This window comes from Dermacentor albipictus, chromosome 3 (genome assembly GCF_038994185.2).
Source record: "Dermacentor albipictus isolate Rhodes 1998 colony chromosome 3, USDA_Dalb.pri_finalv2, whole genome shotgun sequence".
NCBI classification, from domain to species: Eukaryota; Metazoa; Arthropoda; class Arachnida; order Ixodida; family Ixodidae; genus Dermacentor; species Dermacentor albipictus.
Window position 1 is genome coordinate 119,104,667 of NC_091823.1, and position 18,355 is coordinate 119,123,021.

The 18,355-nt window shown below is 47.0% G+C and overlaps 1 protein-coding gene across 8 annotated transcripts in view; it reads right to left on the reverse strand.

Moving 5' to 3' along the window:
* Window positions 1–18,355, reverse strand: part of LOC139057558 (uncharacterized) — a 302,935-nt gene that overhangs the window by 267,028 nt on the left and 17,552 nt on the right. The window contains exon 3 of one of the 8 annotated variants that reach the window (XR_011512897.1): window positions 1,191–1,935. The exons of the other annotated variants lie outside the window; for them this stretch is intronic. The gene's annotated coding sequence lies outside the window, so the exon portion shown is untranslated. Of the gene's footprint in view, window positions 1–1,190; window positions 1,936–18,355 lie in introns of those variants that run through there. 8 annotated transcript variants of the gene reach the window in all.

An 18,355-nucleotide genomic window follows, 5' to 3' on the forward strand; every position in this document is an offset into this window, starting at 1 on the left:
ACCTGTGTCTCAGCACCAGCCATCACTTAGTTCTTTAGCTCAAGCTCCTTCAAAAAGCTGGCGGCACCCTTCCTTTCCCGATAATTCCTCAGTGCGTCGGTCCTTTCTGTTCTCATCCTCCTTCTACCACGCTTTCACCACATGGATCATCTGAAGCATCCTCTTGGTCAGTTGTACAGTCAACATTTGATTTCTTGGACTTCCGAGGGGCCGCAAAAAAAAAAATTGAAAAAAACGGGCAGTCTGAAAAAAATTAATGCATGTCTTTAACTGCCTTTAAGGGCTAAAATTACCACAGGCACGTCTCAAAAAGCTCTGAAGGCCTGCCAGTACGCTTTTTAGGCATATCAGGGCTTGTACTGTGACAGAAGACGACGTGCACGCATGTGTAATTAAGTAATGTATACTGTGTCCCGCGACAAGTGCCCCCTTCCCACGCTTGTTATGCTTCACCGTCTAACATTAGTGTACCGAGGCGAAGCTAACTTTCGCAGACTGGCATTACGCAACGCGCTGTGCTCTGCGAGCTTCAAAGCCAATCGCTAGGATTGCAAAGGCGGAGTCGGTGCCATTGGTGATAGCGGCGAATTCTTTCAATGAAAAACACGGTACCGCACGGCAAGAAGCTTAATAGCGAACATAGAAGCAGCCAGGCCTGACGTTGCCGCGGTGGTGGTTACGGATTTGCGGATTTGCCTGCGAGAGTGCCGGTTCGAGGCGGCGAGATAATCAAAATAGCGGCGGTGGCGGCTTTGATTAATGCCATTTCAGACCTGCAGTCCGGGCAATATACATTGACTATATGGAGTACGTGGTGGTACCGCAAAACCGTGCAAATTATCGGGCATGTCCGAAAAATCGGGCGTCTAGAAAATCGGTCGTTAACTACTCTGGCAATACATCGTGCCGATGACACGGCGTCAATAATGATTCGTTGCGATTCCTCTGTTACTGGTGCTAGCATTAACACGACTTTCGTTCCCTTTCAATAAAGTTACAGCTAATTTTCCCTGATGGAAGCATAAATTCCCTGAGTTTTCCCTGAGTTTTTCCAGACTGTTCAAATTCCCTGAGAATTCCCGGTTTTCCCGGTTTTCCCGGTTGGTAGACACCCTGCATACAATATCATAAGCGATAAAGTTCTACTTCCTCAACAGTTGGCATGATTGTTGTGCTAAGTTACAGCTTGAAACAGCAAATATGAATTTAAGTGAAACTAACATGAAGTGAAACACCTTTGCGCGTTCATCGTCACAACATATAAACCAACGTTAATGGAACCAACTTCAGTTGCCAAACAGAGCGGTTTTGCGGCACCGCCACCACTGGCTTTGAGAGGCGCTGCAGTGGTACCAGGCTTCAGCCAGTCCGATCGGTTACTGTACTCGTACTGTGCGCGCATGTCGTAGAGTGCTTTCGCGACGCGGTCCCTGATAGTTGTCTTTGTGCTATGTGCACTTGCATGCAGAGTTCCAGGTGCTGTATCTGCCATGCCGATATGCTGTGTGCCGGGCTGCATGAGCGGTTACAGAAACAACAACACTGCGAGATGGGATCGCGCCATTCCTCGTGTTCACAGAAAACTCTCAGGCAAATCACGTGTGTGCGATCTTATTTTTCACGAAGAAGACACACTGAAGACGTACTAACATGTTATTAATGGTGAAGAAGCCAAAATCGAGAGGGATAAGTGGAGCCTTGTCGAAGGATGCGTACCGAAGGTTTTCCCTAACCTGCCTTACCTGTCGAAGCCACCTACAAGGAAGCGCAAACTGCCAGACAGGAAATTAACACCAAGAAAGAAAAACAAATTGAATCCAGAATGTGGCTCTGAAGAAGCAGCCTTGAACCTCAATGCACCTGTGATGGACGGCGAGCCCACTTTAAAGGACTTCGAAGAGGTTCGTTTACTGTCCCCACACTGGCGAAGGATATCTGAAAGCGATAGCAGAGACAGTTATGTAGCATTTTCTTTTTTCCTTCTGTTTCAGCGCTTCTTTGGTATAGTTCGAACATTTGGTGGCAACGAAGACCATCCAACAATCACAAACTTCACCCAGATATTCCGTCTCCTAAGCTTGCATGCACCACTGAAGATAGCTGTGAGGGGCAACGACTGCACAGGTGTGGCCCGTGCTAATTGCACTCAAAGAGACACTGATGAGCGAGAAGTCAGCTTTAGTTGACAAGCAAACAAGAAATCAAGAACTTCATTATGTAAGGCAGTAACACGTGTAGAGCCGTCTGAAAATCCCTGCGATCATGGCTACAGCCGCCCTTCCACTAAATTTACGTCATCTATTATCTTGTCGGCATTATTGGAAAGAAGGCTGACAAATTTTCCAAAAGCACAGATTGCAAAGAAACCATCACAGATGTGGAGAATGTGCCTGCAGCAGCTCTTCTGACTGAAAAGCACTCATATGTTCTTGGAGCACTATAGCACCCTTCAAGCCCCCTTAATGAACTTCTGACTGGCATCAAGTCAGTGATCGAGCGAGAAACTAAGACGGAAAAGTTTGGGGGAATTTGTTCTGGTTAATTGTGGATCTTCTTTCGAGCAGGAAGCTACAATGGGTGGGTTGTAGCCTGCACTTAGATGACTTCACAGTGCAGGTAATGAAGTTATACTTGATAATGCAGATGCATATTTATGCAAGATTCCTGGCTGAGAGGAGCAATGTCAGTCAGCAGGGGAAGAATGCAAGGAAAAAGTCTCGCCTGCTGTAATGAAGTGTGCACTTAGGAAAAAGCGCAAAATGTGTTGTGAATAAAATGTACAAGTGTCCGTATTTGTGTCTAGCTGTAGCGCACTGCGTGAAGGATCGCAAAATACTTGTTGGAATGGTAGCGCACGCTAGGAACAATACATGGAGAGCGGTAAAGTCAAAATACTGATATTTCTTCTCTGGAGTTGGCATCAGGTATCCTCGCTTTTGTGGGGAAAGAGAGACTGACAACTCAGGGACCCGAGAAAGTTCAGCCTTCGTGGCTCTGGTTGTGAGCTGCACGCGGATTCATTCATGAAGGGAGCGCTGTGCATAAAATCTGCTTATTGTGGAAAACTGCACCACAGAAATCGTAAGTACTTGTGCTCTGCTTTCGAGTACCATAAATGCAGGACTTTACGCTCTGAAGCTATTGCTAAATAATGCTTAAAACACACTGCACTAATGCCTGCCAGACATTTGCGTTTACGTAAGCTGATAAGTGAATTTACCATGAGCCTTGCGATGATCTGATTTCCACCTTTAAAGTGGATGTCTAATATGCTACTTTGGTGAAGAAACTCTTAGAACCACATTCTTTTCAAAAATTATGACCGCCCGCAATTTCGGCCATTGGTGGCATTGGCTAGACAGCGATGATCTGTATCACTTGAGTCGCTGAAGTAAAGATTTGCGGAATACTCGCTGCACAGGGTTCAGAACTGACTGGTGTCTTTACAATAAACATGGTAAGTGCGATATTTGGGATGCCAGTTACTCAACATTCTCGAAGGCTGCATGCTACAACATTGGGCGGCCGCAGGCCTGCTGCGTCTGCTAGTATTTCGGCAGCGGCCAGCGGGAGCCTGTTTCGAAGACAGCGCCCCCTCGCGTGAAAATATGCGGGCCGCTGAAGCCGCATGAAGAAGGTGGAGAGTTTGGCAACTGAAGTTAGTTCCATTAACGTTGATATAAACAGCGGCACAAACGCCTGCATGAAATCACTTGATATAAGCAATGTTATGGGTCAGGGGGAAAACTCAGAAACTAAACTGAAATTAAGGCCTCCGAGATTCGGTGGCACGCGCGACAATCTTGGAGGCTGCTGCATTTCGCCAATTCCGCTAGGTGCACTCAGAGCCAAAGTGGGCCGCGGGCGCCTATGGGAGTGTCCACTCTTCCCGTTTACTATATAACTCTATGGCAAAACCGCCAGCGTACCTCACAATCTGAGCCAGCGCTCGCGCCTATCAGGCAGGCAGGGGTTACAATTGCTAGAAGGTACAGCCAGGCGTGGCGCTTTTAAAGGCGCTCGACGTTTATGCGCAGGCGGGATAAGAACGGGCACGAGAGAAAATCTGGGGGCTTTTGCCCCTTCAATATGCAAGTCTGCCTAGGCACTACGGAGGCGGTTTCTTAGCGCATGTTGTATTCGTTTGTCCCCTGGGCGTCTTGTGCTGGAGTTTGAGGTATAGTAGCGGCGCACGAAACGTTATCTGGGTAGTATTGAGCCCTGGATGTGGCGAAGCACGTTTCTAGCGCAAGTTTTGCGTCAATTCGCATTTTTCTGCCCTGTTGCGAGTGCAAAAAGGCTCGTCACTTATCACAGACCACACCAACCATGCTGCGAGCTAGCCGCAACCTGTAGTTTAACGAAAACAGACTCTCCATGAGACGTAATGCTGGAAGCAGAAGGAATCGGCGATGCCGATCCGGAGGGACCCAGCTCAGCTTCGAAAAAGCGTCACCGTCGTTACTTCTGCATCGTGGGCTGGCTATGAACAAGGCCTGAATCCCAACACCAGATTCCACCATTTTCCTTCAAGGCCTCATAAAGCGGAGCGTGGGGCGTGCCAGATAGCTGCAGTTCGTTGCGCTGGGTAAGCGAAACTTCGCGCCATGCTGACTTCTTCACCTGTCTTGAAGCTTGCTTATCTGCATTCTAAAATTCGGTACTTTGCACCTACACTCCCGACGGCAGACTGACATAGCAGCAGGCATGGCTGGTGATTCACGATTTGAGACCCAGCCACAGCGACAACATTTCGACCGGTGCGAAGTGACCAGGTGTGTCCAAATGAGCACAAATGGTCAGGCTGATTTGGTGACAATTCACTACATCACCACGAGCAGCACAGGTTAGAGAATTAGATGTGCTCATCCTTGACCTCAAGCCAGTACACTGAGGCAGTGCAGCAAGGTAGTATTGATTGCAGCACATCGATGTTCAAGCGCTGCCATTAAACGCTACATCAAGCGAGCAGCGCACGAGCTCACGCTGCAGCACGATTCGCACGTACGTTACTGCGAGCTCATATACATTGCATCAGTTATTTATCAGTTCCTAAAGAGACAGATGACTGCTACTACAATGCAGGCATAACTACTTGTCTAGCGGCATGCAGTCAACAAAGATTGCAGGAGGCCCACAGTTTCGCGGCATGTCGAAAGAATGCTGCTGTCGCGGACCGTACCGTCGTGCGCTTGAGCAGTTCCGTACTCACGATGTCTGCTTATCGCAGCTGTGAATTCATTTATAGCAAGCATTTCCTCGCATTTGTGCGCCTGAATCTAGCAGCGTGCAAACCTTACATGAAGTTCAACTTCGTACGTGACTTGCTTCAATTGCAATTGACACCACGCTAAAACTTTGCCGCTTATTTCTTGAACGGCGTACATGTATTCGGCGTTGCATAATTTATTGCCTTTACGCAGCGTGCCACCCCTGAAAAAATCTTTGGCACCCGATATTCGCTGCAAGTAGTGGTACAACAAAACCGAAAGTGGCGGGTCCATATTGTAAACGTCCTTTCCGAAGCAGACGACCAAGCTTGGTACTACACAGTTCAGGACAGAGGGCGCTTTTTAGCACCATTTTCACAGCACCCCTTCGGCAATGCGAGAGCCCCCTAGACATGCCGGCATTGGAGCGTGCGTCTAAATGTCATACAAAAATCCCTCACGTGACCCGATCCCAGGTGCCAGGGACAGGATTGTTTAGGGATTTTTGAGAAGGCGCGATGCTGGCGCCGAGCGACGGGGTGGCGTGTTCGTCCTCGACGTGATCATTCTCTCGACCGCGCAATGTTCAATATTGCTCATGTGATTGTGCGTGCGTTGCTTGTGTTTTGGTTGTAGGTTCTGTGTTACTTGGCGGTAAGCCGTGAGTAGTGGCGGTACGCCAGTGCGGCTTTGGCCTTGGTGAGCTCTGGCAGTACAGAATCTGCGTTGTGTGACCCATGCTTTCTTGAGAACCCGGCGGTGGTGACAATTAAAATATCGAAGCGGCCTAGCGCCTCGGCAGCGAAGTTCTGCAAACTGCGATGTGGCGTCGCCGTGTCTGACTTTGCTTAACGGAGATCGAGGGACGTGCAGCTTGCTACAAGTCATGTAAATGCAACTGCATCGACCGCTTACTGTTCAGCGCTGAATGTGTGTTTGGTGTGCTGTGCTTGAAATGAGTGGTGTAGCCGTGCAGCAGGGGTGGTGGAGGACCACAGTGGCTTAGGGGCTCTGTTTGCAAGTTCAGACATGTGCTCCAGTTTTGGTCTCATTAGCGGCTGTTGTGGGATGGTGGTGTGCTAGCTCCTTGCCTAGTATGAAGTTTACGAGGCTAACACACAGCATGTTCACGTTTTTCAGTGCTATATGTCATGCATAAGGATCAAGTTGAAAACAAGACATATGTTTGTGTTCTTTGCATTTGTGTGTTGTAAATTACTTTCTATTGTGGAAGTTCTGGCAGTCTTATTACGTAAGGAGTGTGATCGTAAACATATGAACATATATGTGTGTCTGAAATTTTGAACTACCCATAATACCCTTTACGACTGATGAGTGGGCTACACGGCCTGTGTGAATCAGCTACCGTTTGTTGCGACGCTCTTCTGTGTGGTAGACTGATGTATAGTGCGCGTTTATTTCTGTACTGTTGTAAAAACCATTTGTTTATTCACTCAATACAAATGTACTGCTTCTTCGCTGCAGTACATTTTAGTTATGCGGTGAACCATACTAAAAGTGGGAGGGAGCTGCTATCAGCCAGCATAGTATGTCTACTTAGGCGACCTGATAGGCGGTGGGTGCACGATTGTATAATTAAAGAACTCTTATGTCCAATGACAGTGACCCTTTTACACTTTTAGTATGCTTGACCGCAGTACATTTCCTAGGCTTCAGCGCGAAATATTGGTGTATTGCGAGAAAGATAATCCTAAAAAGTCTAATTATGCAACGTTTCTTTTGTAGCTTGCTACACCGCAATAAGGTTGCTAGGCCAATGGGCACTTCTCTTACAAGAACATGACATCCGCGTTGTCTACCGATCGGGCACAAAGCACTCCGACGCCAATGCGCCTTCCCGATCACCGCTACCTTCTGATGTGGCTTCAGTGTCTCTGCTCTTCGCATCCATGTCAGCCTTCAACGTCGCTGATATGCCGGACGAGCAGCGAAAGGATCCCCTGCTTTCAACTATGCTGAACTTCCTCCATTGCCGTTACGAAGCTACAGAAGCTTCAAATGAACTGTACAGCATCTATGAAACAGCACCACATATCGCGTGATTTGGACTGCCAGTTTCGAAGAGTCGTGGTAAAACTGCGCCAAATGCATATGGTGCCGACACGGATAATGCATACTGCAGGGTCTGTCATCATCATCATCAGCCTTGTTACGCCCACTGCAGGGTAAAAGCCCCTCCCATAATTCTACAACAACCCCGGTCATGTGCTAATTGTGGCCATATTGTCCCTGCAAACTCCTTAATTTCATCCGCCCACCTTACTTTCTCCCGCTCCCTGCTACGCTTCCCTTCTCTTGGAATCCAGTATGTAACCCTTAATGACCATCGGTTATCTTCTCTCCTCATTACATGTCCTGCCCATGCCCATTTCTTTTTCTTGATTTCAACTAAGATGTCGGTAACTCGCGTTTGTTCCCTCACCCAATCAGCTCTTTTCCTATCCCTTAACGTTACACCCATCATTCTTCTTTCCATAGCTCGTTGCGTCGTCCTCAATTTAAGTAGAACCCTTTTCGTAAGCTGTTATACTGTTATACACTATTATACTGTTACAGCTGTTATACACTTTTCTCTTGAGGGATAATGGCAACCTACTGTTCATGATCTGAGAATGCCTGCCAAACGTACTCCAGCCCATTATGATTCTTCTGATTATTTCAGTCTCACGATCCGGATCCGCAGTCACTACCTGCCCTAAGTATATGTACAATCGAACCTCGATATATCGAACAGCGCGGTGATCGCAAAATAGTTCGATATAGCCAGAATTCGATATATAAAATCACGTAGAAAACGCGTCAAAAACTAGCACAAATCAATCAATGAACCAATCGTGGCGCAATAGATACTCACATGAAGCTTCAAACAAAGTATTTATTTCGTTCGCTGAAAGTACTGAAGCAGCACAGCTTGCTTCATATTGGAAACCGCATGCTTGACCACGGCGTCCTCAACATAGTCCAAACGGTCCACAAGAGACGGCCCAGTGCCTTCTATTGCGCCGCAGTAGCGGCGTACAACGGCCAAAGCAGCTACAGCCTCAGTTGCAGTCGGGAGCGGGGCAACATCAGCGCTTGCTGGATCAGCCTCGGCAGCGTCTTCGTATGGCCGCTCAGCAGTCACTTCTGCCGCGATCTCACGTCTGTTAACTCCACCACTGTTCCAGTGCTGTCGTCACCGCCAACAAAGTCCTCAATGCACATGCTGTGTGGCTCAACACCGACAAAGTGCTCCAACTGGCTCCACGACCGCCTCAATCACGCGCGCACGGCGGGGGCGCGGGCGCGCATGATTGAGGCGGCCGGGCTGTCTCACGGCCGGTCTCTAGGGGAGCGCGCGCTTCCCTCGAGACCGGCCGTGGCTGGCTCCAAGCCACCGCGTGTGTACGCCGCTACGTTCAAATGGCGCCCTCGGCGCAACCGATGTGGGAGCTGTCGTACGCAGCAGTCTGGAACGCCCATCGCGCCGCCGATATCTTCGAGACTGTTGCGGGAAAGCTCGCCTCCTGTCAACAGAGCGCACTTGGTCTGGGGCGGCGGAGTTCGATCCATCCATTTTACATCCGGCCCCGTTCGAAATAAAAAATTAAAAATGCATGCGAATTTACACGTGATATAGAAAGTGTTCGATATACGCAATAATTCGATATATCCGTGTTCGATATATCGAGGTTTGACTGTATTCCCTTACCCCTTTCCAGTGCCTCGCTACATATCGTAAACTGCTGTTCTCTTCCGAGACTGTTAACCCTTTAAGGCGCCTTGTACACAATTGTGTACATTGTACTTCTGGTGTTTTTTTTCGCGTTTAGGGCGCGCAATTTTCTATTAGGTTGGCTTTAGCACATTCCCAAACTTTAAACTGACAACCATGTGCATTTTGGGCACCATCTGTTGCATTTCGGTGAAGATGTTCATATCAAAACAAGAAATGGCGGACGCCAGAGCAGCAAAGAGCGGTGAGTCAAGTTCCTATTTTTTTAGAGCCGCTTTTTTTTATTGTGGCAAGCGAAAAAAAATTAGACGCGCTTGTGCATCATATGAAGTACCAAGGAGTGATAATTTTATCCTTTCTGAGGAGATGACCGAACGCTAACGCTCGCACGCGCATGTGTACACGATTGTGTACAAAGCGCCGTGGTCGCTGCAGAAATGAAGAACGCTGAGAGTTGCTTTGATTTGCTTTCCAGGTTTTTTGGCCATTCGTCATTCTTTCTACAATGCAAACAAGTATAAGAAAACCCAAAAGACAGCTGAAAGGCTTTTGGAGCTCATTGCTGATAAATGTTTCAGACGTTGGGGAAAGTGACGAAGAAGAAGCCTCGTGCGAAGCGACCGACGCCTGCGTTGCAGCTGCGTTCACCAACCTCACAGAAGAGGAAGATGCTGCTGCAGGGGAAACGGAAGCTGAAGAAGTGGACACAGGGTGTTTATTCCTTTTGTGAACCTGGGTATCTGCAATTCTTGGCTGGACTACCACCGTGACAATCAAACGCTGCCTGGAGCTAAACTCCTATATTTGATGAATTTTCGCTTGCTTGCAAGCTGCCGAAACATTAAGTAAGTCGGTACTACCCGAGAAAAAGCTTGGGAGGCCTTCTCTTGCAGAGATCCAAGCACCACAACCAAAGATAGGGCAAAAAAGCAAGAATATCGCTTCCTTGCACCGACGCGCACTACGACTCCTTTGACCATTGATCCGAATCCCGCGACCAGAAGGTGCGAATTAGGTGCAAGGTCGAGAAGTGCACACGAGGCGCCCGGATATTCTGCATGAAATGCGCCGTGCCACTGTGCCTGACGAAAGAGAGAAATTGCTTCCTCGCATTCCACAAGTGAATTTTGTGACCACCGAGGCGCTGTGTACACAATTGTGTACGATGTTGCAAATAATAAAGTTTCATGATAACGTTCAAGAATTCGATGGCTTTGTGTTTCTTAGGTCCCAAAAAGAATGTTTATATATAAAAAGATTTTTTTCTATGCATAATTGCAAGTGGCGCCTGAAAGGGTTAAACATTACTTCAGTTTTCTGCAGATTAATTTTTACACCCACTCTTCTGGTTTGCCTCTCCAGGTCGTTGAGCATGTATTGCAATTGGTCCCCTGAGTTACTAAGCAAGGCAATATGATCAGCGAATCACAAGTTACTAAGGTATTCTCCGTTAACTTTTATCGGCAATTCTTCTCTATCCAGGTCTCTGAATACCTCCTGTAAACACGCTGTGAATAGCATTGGAGAGATCGTATCTCCCTGCCTGACGCCTTTTTTTATTGGGATTTTGTTGCTTTCTTTATAAAGGACTACTGTGGCTGTGGAGCTGATATAGATATCTTTCAGTGTTTTTACATACGGCTCGTCTACACCCCAATTTCGTAATTCCTCCATGACTGCCGAGGTTTCGACTGAATCAAATGCTTTCTCGTAATCAATGAAAGCTATATATTAGGGTTCGTTATACTTCGCACATTTCTCTATCACCTGATTAATAGTGTGAATATGGTCTATTGTTGAGTAGCCTTTACGGAATCCTGCCTGGTCCTTTGGTTGACCGAAGGCTAAGATGTTCCCGATTCTATACGGGATTACCTTGGTAAATACTTTGTAGGCAACGAACAGTAGCTGATCGGTCTATAATTTTTCAAGTCTTTGGAGTCCCCTTTCTTATGGATTAGGATTATGTTAGCGTTCTTCTAAGATTCCAGTACGCTCAAGGTCGTGAGGCATTGCGTATATAGGGTGGCCAGTTTTTCTAGAACAATCTGCCCACCATCCTTCAACAAATCTGCTTTTACCTGATCCTCCCTAGCTGCCTTCCCCATTTGCATAGCTCCCAAGGCTTTCTTTACTTCTTCCGGCGTTACTTGTGGGATTTCAAATTCCTCTAGACTATTCTCTCTACCATTATCGTCGTGGGTGCCAATGGTACTGTATAAATCTCTATAGAACTCCTCAGCCACTTGAACTATCTCATCCATGTTAGTAAGGATGTTGCCAGCTTTGTCTCTTAACGCATACATCTGATTCTCGGCTATTCCTAGTTTCTTCTTCACTGCTTTTAGGCTTCCTCCATTCCTGAGAGCATGTTCAATTCTATCCAGATTATACTTCCTTATGTCAACTGCCTTACACTCGTTGATTAACTCGGAAAGTTCTGCCAGTTCTATTCTAGTTGTAGGGTTAGAGGCTTGCTACATTGGCGTTTCTTGATCAGATTTTTCATCTTCTGCGATAGCTTACTTGTATCCTGTCTAACGGAGTTACCACCAGCTTCTATTGCACAGTCCTTAATGATGCCCATAACATTGTTGTTCATTGCTTCAACACTACAGTCATCTTCTTGAGTTAAAGCTGAATACCTGTTTTGTAGCTTAATCCGGAATTCCTCTATTTTCCCTCTTACCGCTAACTCATTGATCGGCTTCTTATGTACCAGTTTCTTCCGTTCCCTCCTCAAGTCTAGGCTAATTCGAGTTCTTACCATCCTATGGTCACTGCAGCACACCTTGCTGGGCACGTCCACATCTTGTATGATGCCATGGTTAGCGCAGAGCATAAAGTCTATTTCATTTCTAGTCTAGCCATTCGGGCTCCTCCACATCCACTATCGGCTATCCCACTTGCGGAAGAAGGTATTCATTATCCGCATGTTATTCTGTTCTGCAAACTCTACTAATAACTCTCCCCTGCTATTCCTAGAGCATATGCCATATTCCCGACACTGACTTGTCTCCAGCCTGCTTCTTGCCTACCCAGGCATTGAAATCGCCCATCAGTATGGTGTATTTTGTTTTGACTTTACCCATCGCCGATTCCACGTCTTCATAGAAGCTTTCGACTTCCTGGTCATCATGACTGGATCTACGGGAGTAGACCTGTACGACCTTTAATTTGTAGCTCTTATTAAGTTGAACAAGACCTGTCACCCTCTCGTTAATGCTATAGTATTCCTCTATGTTACCAGCTATATACTTATTAATTTGTTCTGTTTGACAGACATTTTAAATCTGCTTCTTTTACAGTGTGAATATGCTACTTTCTAATTCGTGTTTAATTAGCCTTCCTATTTTGGTTTGTTTTTTTGTGCATGGCAGTGGTTGGTGGGGTTTTATATCGTAAACCAGCTGCAGGAATCATAGATGGGAAGTTATGACAATGTGCCGAATTCAAGGGCTGTAGATTTCTATGATCAATGCTTTTTGAATGCTTCTTCAGTTATGGGAACCATATGCCCGGCATCATTTCAATCTTGCTGCATAAAAATAACTGTCGGGCGTAGCATGATGCAATTGAGCCCGAAGAAACGTCAGGTCCCACTTTTACGGGCATGCAACAAATTCACATCGGCACTTGCTTCAGTTACTGCGTAATTACAGTTAAGCACGAGCGTTGGCAACGTTCAAACAAATGGGGTTGGTGCACGTGCGTGAGGACCTAACACACGTCCTGTGTCCTGTACGTGTCCTTTTCATTAGTGGCATGAGCATCGAGTGACACTCGTTTCTTGAGCAGCACTTGCAGTTCATCTCCCAAGATGACCAGGGACGAAATACAGAAAAAAATAGTAGAGCACGAAATTCGTGAGTTCCATTATAAATATATCAGAGCATAAGTTTATTAGTTACAAGTTGAATTATAGAAGTGTCTGGAATAATTCGAATCAATTAGCTGTGACGAAATACTAAATAAATCAGAAAAAATAGAAAAGAAATAGTTCAGTAAAATATCCATGGGTTTCTTATAGATATTATATCAGAGCATAAGTGTAGTTACAAGTTGAGTTACTGAAATGCCTGGAATAATTAGAAATAACTGATTACAGCCCACCAATGAACATAACACCAACGCCGAGGTGCGAGTGTTACTAAGAGATCCCAAAATCAAAGATTAGGGTCACCTACTGTTTTTTGTGCCCTTTTACAGCATAAAGCAACTAATTAGCCCAGTAACATGTACTTTTAAAGATTTAACACACTGTATAGGACAGATATCTTTTCTTTCTTCTTTCCTGTACTCAATTACATACAACTGTGGAGTAGAAACAAATCATTGGCTTCAGAAACTGCATATCGGCTTGTCCAGTTAAATGGACAGCATGAGCTAGCTATCGGGAAACTGAGCAATTGGGTCGAGGTAGCGGTGAAAGTTTTCTCTCAAGGTCAGTTTCGCTTGCATATCGCACTAGGTAAAAGCAAATACGACGTCAGAGCCGTACACGTCTTAGCGTGAACGCTAGAGTGCGTGGTTTCCGCTCCGCAGGACTTTCTGCTGCCAGCGATTAGATGCTAAGCACATGCAGAAAGAGCTGAAGGGGCTAGATCACAGGAGAATCTCTGCAAAAAAAAAAATTAAATTATGGGGTTTTACGTGCCAAAACCACTTTCTGATTATGAGGCACGCCGTAGTGGAGGACTCCGGAAATTTTGACCACCTGGGGTTCTTTAACGTGCACCTAAATCTAAGTACACGGGTGTTTTCGCATTTCGCCCCCATCGAAATGCGGCCGCCGTGGCCAGTATTCGATCCCGCGACCTCGTGCTCAGCAGACCAACACCACAGCCACTGAGCAACCATGGCGGGTGACAATCTCTGAGGCTGCACATTAGTTTGCATTGTGTGTGTGGGACTGTGACTGTTCACAGTAGCGACGACATGAAAGCTAAACGGACTCTGCCGATCCCATTGAATACCCATGTGGCTGCCAAGCAGACTCGCTGCAGCAAACGAATTAGCTGCGGCCAGATTTTGCTAAGAATGCAGGCTTCCTACCTTCCATCGTCGCCGTTTTGAAGTTAAAGCAGAGCCACGCATTGAAAATCGGACTCCGGTAACAGCAGTACCAGCTCAGAACGTTTCCGTGGGCAAATTAGCAGGAGTAAAAAAAAATTAAATTGTGGTGTAACGTGCCAAAACCACTTTCTGATTATGAGCCACTCTGTAGTGGAGGACTCCGGAAATTTCGACCACCTGGGGATCTACGTGCACCTAAATGTAAGTACACAGGTGTTTTCACATTTCGCCTCCATTGAAATGCAGCCGCCATGGCCGGGATTCGATCCCGCGACCTCGTGCTCAGCAGCCTAACACCATAGCCACTGAGCAACCACGGCGGGTGAAATTAGCGGGAGTTCTGCATGGCAAAAGAATGCAGAAGCAGTATAAGCGCTCTTGAACCTTCACAGAGAATCAAAATGGCTGCCCGCCAAATTTAGCGGCTGCTTTTACCTCACGGCGGTTCTTCCGCCAGACTTGGCTGTGGCCTGCGTCGATTTCGTCAGAGAAGTCACCACCCAAAAATGCGGTACATGGAGGCTTCCTACACACCACCAAGAAGAACAAGAGTGGCCACATCCTGAATAGAGATTCACACAACATGATCCTCCACTGCTACATGTGTTGGAGTAACAGGGAGCCTGAACGCAGCATGGAGGATACGACCAAGTTTGTCGCCGAGACGCTCAGTGTCAGCGAAAGCAGTCTTCAACGTGAGGAGAGAGGTCAAAGCGTCGCATATTTCGGGTTGCAAAATGTCAACGCCCTCGCGAAAGCGCCCATGAAATGCAGAGAAAGAAAGACGCAGCACGCAGTATCACGGTTTCACATTGTGTGCGCTGAGGAGGTCATGTGCACAATTTCTTTCGCCACAACGAGATACCGACGGTCGAGAAGATAACGAGTTCTCGAAGCGTATGGATCCTCCATCACTCAAGGGGTGCACTGTGCAACGCCTGCTTGTCGAGATTGGATTCAAGCATGAGAAGAGGAGCAGCGATTCGCTGCTTATCGACCAGGATGACATCGCTGAATGGCGGAATCGCTACCACCGTGACGTCGAGTGCTACCGGATGGAAAGCCGAAAAAGCTTTTTCCTGAACGAGACATGAATGACGGCGGGACACACTTGGTCGATCGCGTGGACAGACACCATGGTGCCGAAGCATGGACGCCTGTACGCTCGAGCAAATGGCCTGTCAACGGGTCTGAAACAACCATCTGGAAAAGGGCAGCGCCTGATTGTGACGCACATTGACAGCGAGGACGGCTTCGTCGACGGCTGCTTGGGTGTATTCCGAGGCAAAAAAACAGGCGACTACCACCAAGAAATGGACGGAAATCACTTCGTGGGATGGTTTAATGACGTTCTGTTGCCAACTGGTAGCACCATTATTTTGGACAACGCACCTTACCATTCCCGGCGAGAAGAGAAATAGCCGACGACAGCTTGTACCTTGACTATCAGCTGATTTTGATCGAAGCTTATAGAGATCGCATCGTAATTCAACAGCTTTTTCTTTGTTGTTTACCACTTTGCCTGTAGTTTTAACTTTCAGCACAAAGAGGTTCATTGTTCTTGGCAGTTTGTACTTGTACACGAAAAAATTTGTGTTCATCTCTTAGGACATAAAGAAGTGACTCTTATCTGTGCTTTGTTTTTATTTCAGGAAGGCAAGCACTGCTGGCACTGGGTCTCCTGACACTCGGTGCCAATTCTACAAACGGCTTCACACATTCCTGGGAAACCTGCCTATGAATGATCGAAGCCTGGTACAAGAGAGCTTTCAGGTGCAACATTTGTTTATTTTGTCGTATGCAAACACTAAGAATAGACTGAAAAACCGAAATTGTTTTTTTACCGGCCAGGTTTGTCGCCAGACAGCTGGCAGCAAAGTTTAGAGAATTTCATGTTACTAAAACACATGACATGAACATGAGGCATTGTTGTGCCCCAGAGTACTAAAAATGCACAGATAACTTTATTAAGTGTCACAGTCTGTGTTGCTTCGTAATCATTGGTTAACATTTCCGATGTACCAGATGGCACAATACTTGTTACTTTTCTTGGAGTTATGAAAATAGGGCGATAGGTAAGGCTGTGTTACAATCGGTCTGCCAGGGGTACTGACCTGTGAACCTTTCCCAGCCCGCTGCAGCTGTTTCTATCAACCTGAGGGGGTAGCGACCTTCGAAACCTTCCCGGAACGCTGCGACGAGTCGCTTTGGAAAGCCAACAATGCACCTTCTTAGGAGAACAGACAGCGTCAGAAAGAGAAGCCACGTTTGGAGGACCGAGTATTGTTAGTTTGCTGTCGCCTGCACAGTCTAGTTGGAGCAAGAGAACTTCAAGAAAAGGGTGTTTTGCAGTGCATTTCCATGGGCCCCAGAATTCGTCACAGTCAACTGACAGTCGCGGCGGCTACCTGTACAGTCAGCTCTGGAATCAAGAGGCGCCAGCTCGGGTCAAGTGTGAGAAGCCATGACTACGAGGACCCTCTCCGCTATGTGTTCTGTGAATCCAAGGTCCGGATGTGAGTGTATGAACCTTCCCCCTCAAGGGTGGGTCGACTACTCCTCTGGCGAGTGTGGACACCCCAATTGAGTGGCAGTTTTCTCTCACCTAAGGATCTAGGGAGGACAGAGGGTTATTAAGCAGCCGTTTTTTGGCTGCTCAGTGTGCTTTGTGCTTCGTCTTTTGTGCAGTCATGCTAGACTGTTGAAATGTATCTTCTGTCTTAATGTAAATATTATAAATAAATCCTGTACTCCTAGTTCTCGATGCGAGCAAGTTCCTCCCTACAACCACATACCAAGCGTGGGTGAGTTGGACGACAGCATGGGCCAGCTACCACTTATTTCATGCCCGACCCCAGATTCTACAGCTGGTTATGTTACAAAGGGTACCAGGGTAGGCCGTGTGCTCTAAGGTGCACCAAAACTCTTTTAGAGAAAACGGCAACTATTGCATAAAATTCTGGTATATTGAAATGTTTCTGCACGTTATGTGTACCACTTCCACTCGTCATGCAACGCAGTAATAATCACTTAGAAGCAACATTTGGTAACCTTCCTTTTCTCTTCTTTTCTTAAGCTGGACATGGTGGAACAGCTGCCAGAAGGTTCAGAGATTATAGCCTCAGGACCGCCATCAGAAGCGCCAAGCAGCCCAGACACCGGAAATGTAGAGGCGTCAACCAGTCTGGCCTCGACCGGCGAGGCATCGACGAGCCAGGCGTCAACACCTGCTGCCTCAGTCGAGCACGGTCACACATGCAAAAGGCGACAGCAGACATCATCAATAGATAAAGTTGTGCTGCTGCTAGAAAGGCAGGAAAACCGTGCCGAAAAGATGGCTAAAAAGGAGTATAAGCTGTCCAAAAAGACAGTCTCCACCAGGAGGCCAATGACATACACCATGAAATGGTCAGCATAATCTGCCAATACTTTGAAGGCTGGCAGAAGCATCAGCCTGACTGCCCAGACAGCGCTGAATAAAGACCCGTGTGCACACATGCTCCAAAAATTGCCACAAACTTGGCCAGTCTTTCACATTCTGTTCATTGTTCATAACTGCATGCCTAAAACAAAGCTTTTCGAAGTAGTCATGGCTTCAATGAAAAGATGTGCTTGGCCAAAGCACTTCGGACATTTTCACCTGACGAGCTCAATGCATTGTTCACACAAACAGGCTGCAGAATGCTGCACAATGCTGTTGACATTTTCGATTTGACACTCAATTCTCTTCAAGACCCTGAATCTAGCCTCCGTAAACTACTGCAGCATGATTGCTCCCTGTAGACCCTACGTTAAGAAACATTAACTTGTAGTTGCGGTCTACAACAGCAAGCAAAATTATGCTATACCAGCCCTTATATTTGTAAAAGTCCTGAGCATTTCCTCTGGGTGGCGAGACTTTTATATGGCAGCCGTCCAGTGCGCCAAAGCCCTGCGGAAAGCCCGTGTACGCTTCGAACTGTTGCACGTCGTCTCTAACATTGTTCAGTGATGGAGACCGCACAATTTGGGGCTCGAGAACATCTACGACATCGCAAAACCCTCAGAAGATCAGGTTCATGGATGGCCGACTCATGCCGAAAAGATGCGCCACAGTACTTTCTTCTGTCAACGTGGTGAGTCTGTACAGCAAGAGGGCGACGCGCCAGTGTAGAGGTATGCACCCTACACCAGCACGAGAGGGTTGGTACCCTCCTGTGCTAGTGAGGGAAACGCTCATGATGTAGGCAAATGTGGAACGGGTCACATGAAAGTTAGCCTTGAGATCTTGATCCGACAATGTCGGCACGGTGGTGTTGTATCAAGACGTCTGGAAAGCGTCCACACGCTCCTT